The sequence below is a fragment of the Barbus barbus genome (assembly GCF_936440315.1).
Source record: "Barbus barbus genome assembly, chromosome: 7".
Classification (NCBI taxonomy): Eukaryota; Metazoa; Chordata; class Actinopteri; order Cypriniformes; family Cyprinidae; genus Barbus; species Barbus barbus.
In genome coordinates this window covers 13433336-13450465 of record NC_136735.1, presented here as the reverse complement: position 1 = coordinate 13450465, position 17130 = coordinate 13433336, and positions in this window count along the sequence as shown.

Here is a 17130-nt window from a genome sequence, read left to right as displayed (position 1 = left end):
ATATGCAAAGTTGACTGGAAGGAAGAAATTTGGTAGGAAAAGGTGTAAAAGCAACAGGGATGACTGCAAGCTTGAGAATACTGTCAAGCATTCAGACACTTGGGAGAGCTTCACAAGGAGTGGACTCCCTATACACAGAATACGCAAGCTGCATAGGGCCCCCTTGCTCTCAAAGATGTTTTAATTTTAATTTCTTTTTTGATTTCGGCCAGTGGTTATGAAAACATGAATGATCATTCATAAGTGGTTTGCTGCATATGATATTACGGTGCTTGATTGGCCATCCTGCATGCCTGACCTGAACCCAATATGGAATCTATGGGATATTTTCAAGAGAAAGATGAGAAACAGCCAATCCAAAAATCCAGACGAGCTGAAGGCTCAATAGTGCTTCAGCAGAGCCACAGGCTGATCACTTCCATGCCATTCCTCACTGATGCAGGAATTTGTGCTAAAGGAGCCCCGACCAAGTATTGAGTGCATAAATGAACATCCTTTAAAGAACTTGAACTTTTCTGTTTTGCAAATACTTTTTTTTTTTTAAATTTATTGATTGATCTTGGGAAATATTCTAATATTTTGAGATACTGGATTTTTGAATTTCATGAGCTGTAAGCTCTAGTAATCGAAATTAAAACAACAACAACTTTTGAAATGTACTTATTGAAATGTGCTTATTTCAGTTTGTACACTAAAAGAGGCACATAGAGTACATACTGTTATCTATGTACACTAAAAGAGGCACATAGATAACAGTATGTACTTTGAGAATAACAGGTCAATGGTCAGTGTGTGATGGTATGAAGGCCATCCAATTGCCGTTTGGATTTTTATAGTCATCTGACTCTCTTGGTTTGGTGGACAAGGTCAAGGTTACTTCAGACTACATAATCTGTATGAAGTAATGTCTTATTATGAAACAAACAGCAAGACAGTGAGATTTGATTCACTTTCTAGTTTCTTTAGAGTTTTATAATGGCTGCTGTTGATCTAGTTGAAATCGGCAAGTCTAAAAGATGTCAAATTTTAAACCACTTTCATACTGTTTGCTTTATCCTGTAGCAATGAGACTAACATAAACATTTTTTTTTTTAATGTTACTTTTTTCCTGATGTAACGGCCACTAGAGCATTTATGGTCATTTGGTGGCAGATTGACAACTGCGCCTGTGCATAGCTTGTGTCTGTACAAGATGGAAAGGTGAAGAGATAACTCGCTCTGTTTATCTTTATTTTATTTTATTCCTTTTTGTTTGTGACCTGAGTTGGATGCTTACTTAAATTTTTTCCCTCCCTCGTTCCTCATGTATGTGGACGAGTGTGTCGATGCGTGAGGTGTTTTATTAAACTTGGGGAAAATACGCCATCTTCGTCTCCCATGTATTATTAGCACCACACTGTTTTCCTATCTGGGCTGTTGAACATTTCAACACGGTGTTACACTGACAGATGAATTTCAATTTCCAACTGTAGCCTACTTGCTGCCCTTTGTGTTACAATATACTGACTTATAGTAACTATAACCACATCAACATTCATAGCACAATTTAAATATAGGCTACTGTATACAGGTAGCAAAGTGTTTGTATGATTCAATAAACAAAATAAAATGGTATTTTTGTTCTGTTTTGGCTCTTTGTTCTTTTTCAGTTTCTACCCAAATTACTGGATGATTGGGAATCAGTGTTTTTATAATACTTTACTTTCTTAACCCTAGTGCTGTGTTGAAAATTCTCTAATTTGGTGTTCCTGGTCAAAAAATGACTGCAATTTTAAAAATATATTTTAAATCTCATGCTATATTATCACCAAATCATGCAAAAATCATGCAAAAATATTATTATATTTAGTATTATAATATAATACTAATATAATATAGTTTCTCAGGCTCCTATGTTTATGTTCAGTTATTTCTCTGTAATGGCAATGAAAATAACCTATTCAATGCCATTAAAGTGAAATTACTAAACCTACACATTTTCTTCTCATTTTAAAATAAAATTTAAAATGTAACTTATAGGTTTTTGGATCTGAACTGCGCATATATATATATATATATATATATATATATATATATATATATATATATATATATATATATGCATATATAAATATTGACAGAGTAAGGCCATGTCAAAATATTGAAATTATAGTGAAATTAATGATTGAAATCAAACTTTGATACTTGTTATCTCATAATTAGATTTTGACTTTAGCCTGGATTTCACAGAAGGGGTCACATATATAAGATACCTGTAAAAAATGTAAATGATTTACAGTAAGTTATGATGGTATCATATTTTTATAACAGATGTTTATTGGTTAATGGCTTTATTAGTTTTTATTGGACAATGTATTTGATATATATATCATGCTCCATAACTTATATGACTCCGCACATTTCGTATAGTCACGTAGGATTAACCAGATTACAGGTAAAATATACAAATATACAATATAAAATATGCACCCTTTAAGGGTAAATAAGGTACAAATATGTACAAAAAAATGTGACATCTTTTTATCATATGAAGACATCATATGAAGATGATACCCAAATCTTAGCTGTATTGCCAAATGACTACCAGATTTTCTATTTCTGTGTCTCTACAATTTAATGCTGCAATCTCACACCTTTTGAACAAAGCAGATGCAGATTCACCAGCCATGCATGAAATATATCCTTATTTATTAATAACTATAGTTATTAGTTATGTTGTATTATATTGCAATTGATTAGCCCTGAAAAGCATTAGGCCACTCAAGACTGCATTATATAAAAAAAAAAAAAAAATAGTTTAGCTATATTTCACAGTGTGTGTCATTCTGGCTATGACAGTACTAATACTGATAAAACTAATAAATAAAAAAAAATAAAAAAAGAGAAACTAAAAGTGGTACTTGAGGCCCACTCAGTGAAAACATTCACTCTTCATTGCACACAAATTTTTATACGTTAAAAAATAAATTCGAGCTCACATTGTATCACGGACGTTTACACATTGCCTCCGAAACTTTCATCCATCATAAAAAGAAATTTGGATCAGGTTTGATATTCTGCGTTTTCACATCCGTAGGAAGCATTTTTATAGCAAAGGATGACGAATACAAACAAACAAATAAAACGCATACAAAAAGTGTGCAAGGACCTTAAGTCTGCAAAACTACAAGCACATCGCATGCTTTAAACTCATTTTGCTATGAACTTTTTCAAAGCAAAACTCTAAACACAGTTCTCTACATTATATACATCATTCAAAACCAACAGCTCTTTTGTTTAATTTGGGAAACACTTCAACAATTTAAATGCCACACTCACTTACTGATGGCCTACAGCCAGTGATCATGTGTGAAAACACTTTTACATAATTTGTTCACTTACAAATCAAAAGTGTTTTGAGAAAGAAATTATTTTTACCCCCTTGTATTTCTTGGACATTCCATAGGCGCAATGTTTTTTTTTTTTTACTGTACAACATTTATTTTCGATTGCCCTTCACCAACCCATAGGCAACTTTGTGCATTTTTAGATTTTCAAAAAACTTAATTTTGTACACTTTCATGAGATTGGGTAGGATTTATAAACTTGTGTCCTCATGGTGACCATAAATACAAATTTTTGAATACTGCCATCTTTGTGCGGACACTTAGGGGTGGGGGTTACCAGGGCTTACATAGGGTTTACCAGGACACACACACACACACATATACAAGCAAAGTCAGAAAGTCTTTATTTCTAAAGTGCTTTATAGATTGTTTCACAGTAGCTTTACAATAGCATCAAATTCAAATTATGCTGTAAAGCAGCTTTAACAAGTCAATAGTGTCATTATAAATCAATTCAATGTTGATTCAGTTCAGTTGCATAACTGTGTAAAATTCATTGGTTGTACATACATACATTCTGTGTGTACTGTATATATGGTGTATATGTGCATATGCATGTATGTGCAGGTGCAGTTAAAGGAAAAACCTAAGGTGGAGTGTAATGAAAAGCTGCAAAAAGAGTCACAAAATAGTCAACTATAAAACATTAACTTTAATGTTTTTTTTTTATGCATAAATTTCTATACATAAAAATACATGAATGTAGTAGTGGTGGTGGTGGTAGTAGTAGACTAGCAATAAAAATAATAATAATAACGAATAGAAATCTAAAATAAAAATCTAAAATCTAATAAAATATAGTTGAAGATAATAGAATTAAAAACGGCAAAACAAACTTATATAAAATGTGGTTAATGTGTTAAATACTAACAATACAGCAAGAACACAGAGCCTGAAAATCTCTAACCCCAATCAAATTCCCAGGAAATTAAGCAGATTATCTGTTCATTTTCGATCAGGTAATTAAAAGATTAAATAAAGTGTACATATATGTTTAAAACATGAATTGTTAGAAATTTAACATTTAAGAATTATCTTTTTACTTGTGCATTTTGTAGTGCCCCAATTATACATTTTGTGAGATGCTAACTTCACATACTTAAGTATGCTATAGTATGCTGCAAGATGGCTTATTTATATCTTTTTGTAATGCTGTTATTTCCTTTTTTAGCTCAGCGATAATTTGATCCTTTTCATTTATGTTTTTCTTAGCACTGTTGAGTTCATTTGCCATTGTAAACATGTGGTGGCTGTAGAAGGTGTTTTGATTCTGTCTCATCATGGTTAAAATCTTACTCATGAACTCATCAACTTGTGCACGGTTTGAGATCTGTCTATTGTTGAATATATGGTATTTCCCATTGCATGCATTTATCACTTGTTTTATCTCTGGTGCCTCCTTAATGTAATCTTCAATTGTCCTTTCTTCAAGATCATCTGCCCTGGTGAACAAGACCATCATGTGTCTGAGCACGCCTTGGCCAAAGGCTGAGTGAATCAATTCAACGGTGTTTCTCTCTTCTTCAGTGAAGCGCCCAATGGCAAGTACAAGAAGAAAGACATGAGGACCTGGAGCTGCAAGTTTGAAGCAATGCACAGCCTCATTTAAGACTTCTTCATTGGACAGTTGTGTGTCATATAGACCAGGAGTGTCCACAACACAAATCTGCCTTCTGTTTATCATCCGGGATGCAAATGCACACTGTTTAGTGATTGATGTAGCTCTTGCTTCTGACACAAATATCCTCTCACCAAGAATGGTATTTCCTGTAGCACTCTTGCCAACTCCTGTTTTACCAACCAAAACTATACGTATATCATTACCTGTTGACAATTTAAGAAGTATTTGTTAACAAATATTTGATAAGTTGAACTAATATGAACTAGAATTAAATACTGTTGTTAGTAGACATGACGGTGGATCGATAAAGAACTTACTCATTGTAGTCCTGTTAACGATTCTCTCCTTGCGTTGCTCCTTCAAGGATTTCAGAAGATCAGGTGGCAGTGGGTTCGTTGGAACCATCAATAAACAGTTCAGTTTTTTGTTTTCTGTTTTAAATGTTTATCTAAGCCCAACCTCTTTTGCTGGTTCTTAAGTTTTATGATTGGATAGGCTTTTACTTGAACTATTTAGGAAGGGAGATGAGAGGAAGTTATTCAAAAGGAGATCAGTTTTCTGAAGGTAAGTCTTTATGGCAATCACTTACAAGAAAAAATCAGCTAATATGACTAATATGGATTTTAGTAGATATCGCAATGCATGATTTTAAGATTTTAGATCTAAGATTTTAGACATTAGAATGTTTTTAATATAGCATTAGACACAATGTTATAGTATTTTAAACATCATGACAGTCATTTACCATAGTATATGTAATTACATTTTTATATATATAGATAGTTAGAAGATACATCAATTAAACCTGTAGATTGCAGTTAACATTTACAGTTGGATTACGATTCCAACCTCATAACACATTAATTTAATTAATGCATTGTATAAATCCATAAAAAAGTGTTTAATTGCAGATTACAGTAAATGCTTTACTAGTAGAAAGGTTGGGTGGTATTTAAAGTGTTAAAGGCATAATTCACAAAAATTAAAATACTATTGAATGTCCATGGGGACCATTGATTGTTTGGTTACCCACATTCTTCAAAATATCTTTGTTTGTGTGTGTGTGTGTGTGTGTTCATCAGAAGAAAGAAACTTATACATGTTTGGAACAACTACAACTAGAGGGTTTATGTATAACTGCATGCACATCCTTAATCTTCAGGTCCAGAGTTTTTGATTACACAACATTTATATCTCAGGTGATTGGCTCAAACAAATGTCGATAAGAGTATCGGTAAGCCATATACATGATGAATGAGTGAACTTTAACAGACATTTATCAGCCTTACTGATAAATGGTGAACTGTGACATGTACACCCTGTGACCCTCCTTTATTGGTTGGTTTGATGAGTAAAAATAGTAATCCAAACGTACTTCACTAGGCGTCCTATTATTTGTGTAGCTTTAATGCCATTCAATACAATTTAAAGTACTTCATTGGTATGTTGTGCTTACATTGCAAAAGCGTTATACATCAAACAAGACTGACATAAAAAATATAAATAAATATACATAAAAAATACACACAAAAAACTGCTGCGATAAATGTATGGTTCTGACATTCTGACTTCAGAATTGTGACTTTATTTCTCAGGATTTAGTTTATACAGTATTTCACAATTCTGACTTCTTTCCTCAAATGTTGGAGTTTAATTCCCGCAATACTGACTTTATTTCTTTGTGCCTTGCGCCTTATAGAAAAATGAAAGGGTAGTGTCAATTAGGGGTTGAACGAAGTCGACTAGTCGCTGATGACGTCATTAATGAACAAATAGCTCCTATAACAGATAATTTTTTAATCAGTTCTTTCGTCTTTGGTTCGTTAGATTTCTCACAGATTTCTGCTCGTTCTAAATCAGATACAGATAAGTAGCACAGTAAAGATTACACTCATATGAATGAAGTCGGAACGATTGCGTTTGTGAATTAATTCTACCTGGCAGCGTCTTTCTACTAGTAGTGAAGCTGTGGGATATATTTATTAAGAAATATATGCTTGAACTTTTCAGTTTCTAAGCAATTTTATTGAGAAATCACAGAACAGTGTTGACAATACATTTCCGCGCTGAATGATTCTGTGCGCGCGATCTGTCTGTAGCCTATGTGTGTGTTTTACAGTGCACTAGATTAAAACTGCAATTAACAATAAACTGTTTAAAATGTGCATTCTCCCATTCAATTTCGAGCATCCAGTAATATGATCACACTTCTTGGAGCGCTTTCAGAAAATGGTAATTTTAAAATGTTTGGAAATGGAGTGTAAATGTGGATTTCTTATCCTGTTGAAGCCCTCTATAGGACATCAAGCTAAAAGCGTCATGGCAGAGCACTGAAGTCGAGTAGTCGATTAGTCGGTGCAACCCTTAATGTCAGTTGGATTCGCACTTCAGAATTTAACCGGAAGTATGGTAATCCAGGTAACCTTTGGCCTACTTTTTATGAATACTGTTATTTATACACTATTCTTTTCACATAGTTTTTTTTGCCTGATATAGAGTAAACACATGAATGGATGCGGTCAGTCATTTGTTTAGTTTCTGAATGAACCTGCCTTTATGAAATAAATGTTAAAGCTTATTTTTGAGACTTTGGAGCCCACTATGGTTAAGTGAGTGGCATTCACCATTGTACTAAATCTAGAATAACTTGATGTAATTTCTAGCAAGAAATTTTTGTAGTACAGGTATTTGCTTAGTTATCACCAAAGTTCTCTCTATTTTGTTGTAGAACATTAAATTATTAATTATTCGGACGCATTTATTGCTTCATAAACCAATCCACCCTTTCGAATATCAAACCTGCTCACCAAATGTACATTGGATTGCTCCTAGAACAAACGTTTGTAGAGGAGTGTGGGAAAGAAGCCTTCTTAGAAGTCATTGGTGTTGAAAGTCATATTTCATACATTAGTTTTAAATCAATGGCTCATATAGTCACTTATTGTCACCTCCTTTATGATGTAAAGCAGATAAAAATAGGTGAAAATGCTGAAAATCTGAGTCTGACTGGAACATGTAAATAACAACAAGCGGAGTGACAGTACGTCTACAATCATGTTCACCGGAACAAACAATTATATAGATTCTAATTGCAAATAAATATACTGTTGCAAATACTTTTTATTCCACATAATTAATAGGACACTAATCTGTATTACTCTTTCTTTCTATAGGACATATATTTGCTTACTGGGCATTGTGACAGACTACCTTGATTATGGAAGCCCAAGATAAATTGCAGGTTGTCCTGCTTGGTACGACAGGGTCTGGTAAAAGTGCTTCAGGAAACACCATACTTGGTAAAAAGGTTTTTAAATCTTATGCATCCACTCAGTCAGTCACAGTATCAAACCAAACTGAAACAGCGAGAATTAATGGAATGGAAGTCACAATTGTGGACACTCCTGGATGGCACTGTACTAAAATCTCTGAGGATGAGGTCGCGTCACAAATAAAGGCAGCCACTGCATCGCTTAATGGGCATTACGCTTTTCTCCTGGTCATCCCCATTGGTTCCTATACAGCAAAAGAGATGCATATGATTTCACAATTGCGTAAAGTTCTAGGAGAAGGATTTTTTAATCATACTACAATTCTGTTCTCATACAATGATAACCTTGAGTCAAAATCCTTTGATCGGTTTATTATGGAAGAAGAGGGAGCATTGAAGAGCATTATTAAGTGCTGTGGAAATCGAGTGCACACCTGGAACAACAAAGAGAGCTTATCTGTGAAGAAACTGAACAAGTTGTTAAAGGATCTAAAAGAAACACAGAGAATGAATGAAAATTCTATGGAGAGCTCCCAGAGTGAAAAGCAAGACGAAAAAATGAAGGGAAAACCAGAACAAGATCAAATCACATCTGATGAAACGAAAGCACATTCAGGTGCACATAAGAAGAGGCACGAGAAAGACACTACAGAACCACTGGACAAGCCAAATGAAGTCAGAGTTGTTGTCCTGGGAATGGCTGGGGCAGGAAGGACCTCAACCATTAAGACACTTTTAGGAAATGATAACGAAACTGAAAGCAGCAACGTTTATACAACCAAAAGGTCTGGGATTCATTTAAAGTTGATTGATTCTCCTGGAATTAAGGAAGATACAGAAGTGAAGGATTCAATCGCTCAGTCTTTGTCATGTGCTGCTCCAAGGCCACATGTCATTATGATTGTAATCAAAGTGGGACAAGTTACCACAGAAACCTTCAAAATGATAGATGGCATAGACGCATATCTTAACAAATCAAGACAACGCACAATGATTATTTTCTCTGGAAAGGATCGTCTAGAAAACAAAGGTATTGAAGAATACATTAAGGAGAGTCCAGAACTTGAACGTATTGTAAATCTATATGGAAACAGATTTCATGCACTGAATAACAAAGACATCAATGATCAGACTCAAGCAAACCAACTGCTGGAGAAGATTACTGAAATATACCGTGAAAACAAAGAAAAGAGGAAATGTCCAGATCACATAGGAGAAAAACGTATGTAACCTACTTTATAGGGGTGTGATGAGATTTCTCATTGAGGTGAAAAGTTGTATCGTCATGATGGTGTGCGAGGGTGAAATTAGCACATAATGTGTGGCACAATACCTTTATATTACATTATGTTGCCCATCACCTCCACTGAAATAAAAAGTTCTGAATTCAGTTGGATAACGGTCACTTCAATTTTAAACTGAAAGCATCAGCTCTGCTCATCCAGCACTAGCTGCAGTGCAGCAGGAATCAGAAGGCTCCTTTGAGATGCGCCTAGCCTCACCTAAAATTTATTCATGGGTATCTAAGACATCACTTCCGCTATGCTTGTCGACATATTTGTGTCCGGTATGACAACAGACACAGCACTTTTAAATGAGATTAAAATATATTGAAATAATAAATTACCTTTACTACCATTTCCAAAACTGAGCCTTGGACTTGATTGTATTTTTAGGACAGAAAGTGTAACAGTTAGGCCATGCAAAGTCCTACATGTCAATTTAAAGTACCCCTATTATGGGTAATGAAAGGTTCATATTTTGGTTTTGGGAGTCCCCAACAACAGGTTGACATGCACGCAAGGTCAAAAAAACACATTCAGTGTCTTATAATATGCATTTATTTTTGCCTTTTTTTTAATATATATTTATTTTTATTTTTACCAAAGAAAGAATTAGCATTTTCATTCAGACCAACGAGAAGACCAACAAGTGGGTGGGAAATATGCTAATATTCGAAGAAAGAGTCGACTCTTTCTTTTGAGAGACAATAACTTTACACATGGTGCGCTTTCAGATTTTTAATTTTGCAGGATGGTTTCATTCACTTAGAGCTGTGTTACACACTGCATGAAAGGTAATTTTCAAACATCCATAATAGGGGCACTTTAAAACTGACATCAGCTCAAAGCACTTTTGAGTCAATGATAGTGTAACAAGATAACATTAGCTATAGCTTACTACACAATCTGAGTTTAATGTTAATTTAGCTAACTTTAGCATGCTTGATAATTAATCAATCGTTTTGGAAAATTTATTGTTTGAATTGCAAACACAGTTGCTCGATGAAGGCTTTAAAGTGGTCATCGGATGCCCATTTTCCACAATTTGATATGATTCTTTAGGGTCTTAATGAAAAATCTGTAACATACTTTGGTTAAAATTTCTGAATGGTGGTGTACAACACCCAGTTTTACCCTGACAAAAACCAGCTCAGTTCACAGTGAGCCGTTTCAGTGCATGTCACTTTAAATGCTGACCCAGCCCCTCTCTCCCATGGGGTGACACTAGACTGTAAACTTTAGCCGCTAGGAATTTGCTAGCATATTATTAGGGAAGGCAATATGAAAAAATAAAAAAAACCTTTTACTCACTTCTTCTGAAGATGAATCGTGGGAGCGGCCTGGGTCTGTGTGATGTCACACAGCCAAGAATCTGAGTACGGCTTGATTTGAGAAAGGAGTAATGATTTATGGGGATTTAAAAAAAACAAACAAAAAAACACCCTATAATGATTTTTATCATTAAAGGGTGGCTGTGTACACACACTGCCAACACACATTTCAGTCCAACAAAATATACTGTAATAGTGAATTTTGACCTTGAAGAATCCTCTGCCGGCTGCCTAGCTAACAATTTTTGGTTCCCAGAACATTCCCAGAATGTTTGGCTCCCAGAATATAATTTTTTTATGGTTTGTTTTGGGTTAGCCAGGAAAGTTTTCTTAACGCTTCCAGAACGTTGGAACGTTTGGTTTTGTAGAACATTCCCATCATGTTATACTAACGTTCCCAGAAGGTTTTGGTTCACAGAACATTATGGACACAAAAATGGTGGCGATAAAGCACTGTGACATCACATGGCCCGTTCGAGTCCCCGGCCGGCAGGGATTGTAGGTGGGGGGAGTGAATGTACAGCGCTCTCTCCACCCTCAATACCACGACTGAGGTGCCCTTGAGCAAGGCACCGAACCCCCAATTGCTCCCCGGGCGCCGCAGCATGGCTGCCCACTGCTCCGGGTGTGTGCATTTGTTCACTACTCACTGCTGTGTGTGTGCACTTGGATGGGTTAAACGCAGAGCACCGATTTCGAGTATGGGTCACCATACTTGACAATACGTCACGACTTTTTTTTTTTTTTAATATGAATAGGCGAGAGTTAAGGCTACAGTGAGCGGAGGAGTGAAATAAGTGCATTCAAGACGGACAATTCTGACCTCTCGATCTCAAAGTAGAACAGATACCTATGAGATTAAAGGCAGATATCGCGTATTTCAAACTCATGCACTGTGTTGCTGATAAATATTATTTCAGTCCTGTTGCTTTTATATGAAAATAAATATGATAAATAAGACATTCAAAGTGCTTGCTATTTAATTCCATTCGACAAACTTGTCATCCATTTTTACAATGTGTTTTAGAATTTTCTAGAAATATAACAATCACATATCCCAGACATATGTCATAGTGTTTGGAATAGTCATGCATAATTTAAACACATAATTACCTGATATCTGATAAAAAAATAAATAAAAAAAAATGGTTGTTTGAAGCAATGATGGAAAGTTCACCCAAAAATGAAAATTCTGTCATTACACCCTTATATTTTTCTAAACCCGTAAGACCTTCATTGATCTTCGGAACACAAATTAAGGTCTGAAGAGACTCATGTGAAATAGGCTACAGAAGCCAGTCAGTTGAGTTTGAACCTCTACAGTGCTTGGATATCGTTGTCTTTTACTGCATATCTGAAATGACATTACAGTACATGACATTGATTAGCCTGTAAGATGATTAGTTAAAAGATTTCAAAATGCACCTGCAGACTATGTATTTGGTCACTGAGGATTTCTTAAAAATAGGCTACTGTAAAAATCTTGTCTTGTCTCGTTTTCATGAACCCAATGTCATGCCTCGTCTCGTGAGCTATGTGTCTCATCACACCGTGCCCTAGTACCTAATATATATATATATATATATATATATATATATATATATATATATATATATATATAAAATGAGCCTACCCTAAATGAAACATTAATAATTACATATTAATTCCAAAATTGCATGAGGTTGTAACTGTGTTTCTTTTCATTTTAACAGAAAAGCCACAAAAACTGAAAGATGAAGACATTTCTGAGGACTCACGCTTATGAAACAGGTATTATGTATTTATATATTCACGCACAGACATAATTCTGAATATTTTGTTGAAAAGCGTTAAAGGGATAGTTCACCAAAAATGACATTTTCGTCATCATTTACCTATCCTCATGTTGTCTCAAACCTGCATGAATTAATATTACTATTGAACACCACACGTGGATGTCAATGGCTGTTTGGCTATGAACATTTTTAAAAATGTCCTCTTTTGTGTTAAAAGAAACCCGTCTCATTCAGGTTATAACAAATTGAGAATGAGTAAATGATGACAGAATTTTCATTTTTGGGCTGAGCCTTTAATAGCATTTTCTGATTGGCCGTCATTGCCTGCTTGATTCTGACCAAAAACCAATCTGCCATTTTCTTCTTTTTAAGGCCCTCATGCAGTACAACATCAGAAAAGAGATGTGTATGAAAATGTTTTGTTTTGGCTGTTTTTTCATCTGTAGACATCAGTCACACCAATATTTGTATAAAAACATCTCCTTTATATTTGTGATTGTTTTATATTCTCTTCATGATCAGCATTAAATGTTATTTCTGTCATGACAACTCTCGGAGAGATTGGCATGTTAATGTACATGACAATGTTAATGTATTTGGTCTTGGCGGAATAAATCTGCTACGCTGCTGCTGCTGCGGCAGAGCAAGTACCGAGACTTGCTATAGTGCCAATACATCCACAACATGCTGCTGCGAGCATGTAAGAAATACTGCTGCTGCAAATATAACATACGTGAAAAAAAAACACATAACATACATGAATCACCTCATATCAGATCTATACAGGTGGAGCTGGGGAAGGTGGAGGCTGCGAACTGCTACAACAAGCACTAGTCATATATTTGAATGTTGAGCAGAGAGCTCATTGGCTACTGATACAGGAGAGAACCAATCAGCTGTGCCATGTGATAATGATGTCATTAGGTCAGATTGAGTTAGCCCTATCGGACTGCGCCATCTAGAGTTTCATGCCAGAACACTTTTTATATCTCAGTTAAGTATATGTTGCTTGCTTGTTTGCATAAGTATAGAAAAAAAATAGTGTCATTAATGGGACACTATAAAAATACTGATTTGTGTTGCATAATTTGTCAAAAATGTCAGTTGCAATGGAAAAAACACACAAAAACTGAAGGGGTGACACCACAGAACATCCACAATGGAGGAAAAAACACACACGACCCCACCACCCATGGTCCCCAAACCCACAAAACCACTCAAAAGAAATGAAAAATTGGCATGACATAATTTGCTCTCTCTTACATAATTTGTCAAATAAAAATCAGCTACAATGCAGAACACATACAGAAATGATGGAGTGACACCAGAGCACATCCACACATATAACACCATATTCAGGTTTGACTGTAATTCTTGCATTCAATTGCAAAACAATTATACTTCATTACTAAAAATAGATAAACCTTGACAAAGAATCATTTTCTATTGTAATAATAATGATTTTATAATGTCTTAACATAAATCTAAATATAAAAATTGTGAAAAGATCCATACCTACGTGGAAATGACAAATGAGACAAATAAGTGTTTGTTTTCAAGTAGATGGAAACAATTTCCCATGAAACCATGGCACATTGGCTATGTTATCTCCATGAATGAAAATTAGAAATGTGGGTCTTCTTTAAAGTGAATTTTCCATTAAAAATAGTTTTTTATATATATATATAAATGTCTATTTATATAAATACCATAAATCTTCCCAAAACTGCACAACTGTAGAGTAAAAACATTAATATGCTCAGTAAAATTGCTTTTTTTCATTCTTTTGTTACAATCACATTTGTTCCTTTGGGGTCTGGAGACCCCAACAGCTGGAGTGTGAACATCTTAGAAGGGCTAACATAGCATTACAATTAAAGATTACAGTGAGTTAGATGTACCAGGTTTAGTGGATTAGGTTGGGAATAAACAAATATACTCATCAATAAGCTATTTATTTTGCACATTGTATAACATGTTTCTGACCAGAATCACAGTGCCATTATGAGCATCCATGCTTTCAAAATAAATTTGAGATAAACCTTTCATTCACTTATATATCATGTATAATCATTCAAATCAAATTTACTAAACAGGGTAAAAAGGTAAGGTGCGATTATAAATTAGTTAAATATAAGGCAATTTTTTTCTCTGTAAAATAATATTTCCATCTTCTTTTTGCACATAGCACTCTTAGTGCAGTTTTTGTTTTATCATGTCTATTTGTGAGACAGTGTGCTTATCCAGGTTTTCAATGTAACTTCTTTGTTTATTATTTGACCTAATGACTAAATCTTGTCTGTTTAACTTAGTATTTGTACAATTCAGTAAACAAGAGAATTAAACTGATTTATTGTTCATCTTTCTACTTTTCCTTCAGTCAACATCTGAGGTGAATTCAGATGAGTCAATTGTCTTACTGAAGCTTGTCATGATATTTTTACCTCCTAACCACACAGAAATCTTTACTCATTTTATTAAGACATTATGAAAAGAAAAAAAGTACCCTACTGCCAAACAGATGATTTGTTTCTCTAATTATGACTTTATAAAGAAGTATCACACCAGCGCCATCTTCTGGTATAAATACAGTGCAATTCTGGGTTCTCCATAACAACCCTAGTGAAAAATAAATATACTGAAATGCAAAACTTGAAATACATTTAGCTAATGCTAAGTATACTACAAATACATAGTTATGTAAAAAAACCTGCCATTGTACATTTTGTATACTAAACTCGTATAGGCTAGACTACTTAAAGTCTGCTAAATTGGAATAGCTAATTTTGTACTTAATGCACTTTAATTGTGCCAAAGTGGAGTTAAAGCCCAACTAAATATATACTGATGGGATTGTGCTAAAGTGGAACTATATACCTCTACTCTTCAAATATTTTGCATTTAAGACCGATATTTTTCAAAGATCTTACAATCCTCATCAACAGTGCCATTAAAACACATTTTAGGTTTAATATTAAGAAATGTGCATTGTGTACAAATAGTATTCCAAATAAAGTTTATTTAAAATGTTTATATGAGTAAGTCTTGAGCAATATGTCAGTAAATAGCTGGGCATTAACTAGGTCATATGACGCAAAAAAACACCCTTGTGTATTATGCAAGAATAATCATTATGTTTTGTGTAGGGCTTTTCATCTCCATACAAAATAATATACTGTAGTTTGTCCTTTATTTACCAGGTATTTATTTGAAATCTAATTATCAGTACCAAGTCATATGCAGTGCAACGTTCGCCTCTGGGTGGGGGAATTTCTCCTTTTTGTGTCCCTTTGTAAGCTATTTTACCTTTGATTTGTGCTGCCTTGTCTGATATTATAAAGGGTTGATTCAGTAGATCAGTAGCAATTTTACAACATGGGCTGCAATATAGTCCATGATATATAACATATGATTGTGTGTATTGTTACATATGGAAACAAAGCATGCAAGCCTTTTCACATACACGGGTTGGACAAAACAATATGAACATCTTTATTAAGGTACATTACCACATTTTGCCTGCCTTTAATACAGCTTCTGAATAGTCTCCAGTCGTAGGCCTATGTCATCTGTCAAAACATTGGCCAGTTGCTTCAGAGATGTTGATGAAGGGATTCTACTTCCCACTCTTCTCCCCACAGTAGTTTGATAATATTTAAGTCAGTTAATTTGTTCATCTTAGTGCTCCGACTGTCCACGTTTATAATCATAACACCATCTTTGCTGAATTTTAGCATGGGCATCTGTGGTTAAAGATTAAAGCAATTGCATCTCTTTCATGGATGTTGGCTTTATGAGGCTGAGTGGCTGGAATTTGTGGAAACAGGGTTTTAATACAGGTGAATACTTTGCTCACTGTTCTTGGTTTAGCCTATTAAGTCTTGTTATGCTTTGACTACAGTCATAATCATAAAGACTATTGCACTAAAAAACACCAAACGTTTAGAACAGACAACTGCAGAACACAGCTGAAAACAACTTATTCTACACTGACATACAACCTGGAGAGTAGCTATAGACAGTGTAAAGATGAGTAATAATAATAATTAGTTTGATTTATATAGCGCCTTTCCCAAGCTCAAGGGCACTTCACAATGACAAAACAGTATAAGAAATCAGTACAAACACAGATGGACAGTAGACATTTGCCACGTCCAGGACATGCGGTTGCAGTTGCAAACCATAGTAATAATACACATAGTCAAATACAGCAAACAATCAGATACAGCATTAAACCATAACAGTTTAAGAGGAAACAGGTAATGACCAATAATATTGGTTGAACAGATATGTTTTGAGTTTGGACTTAAATTCATGTAGTGTGGTTATTGACCGGAGACACAAGGGCAATGAGTTCCAAAATTTAGGAGCCATAACAGAGAAAGATTTCCCTCCCATAGATGAAAGGTGAGATCTAGGAGCCCAAAGAAGTTCCCCTCCAGATGATTGAAGTAAACTAGAAG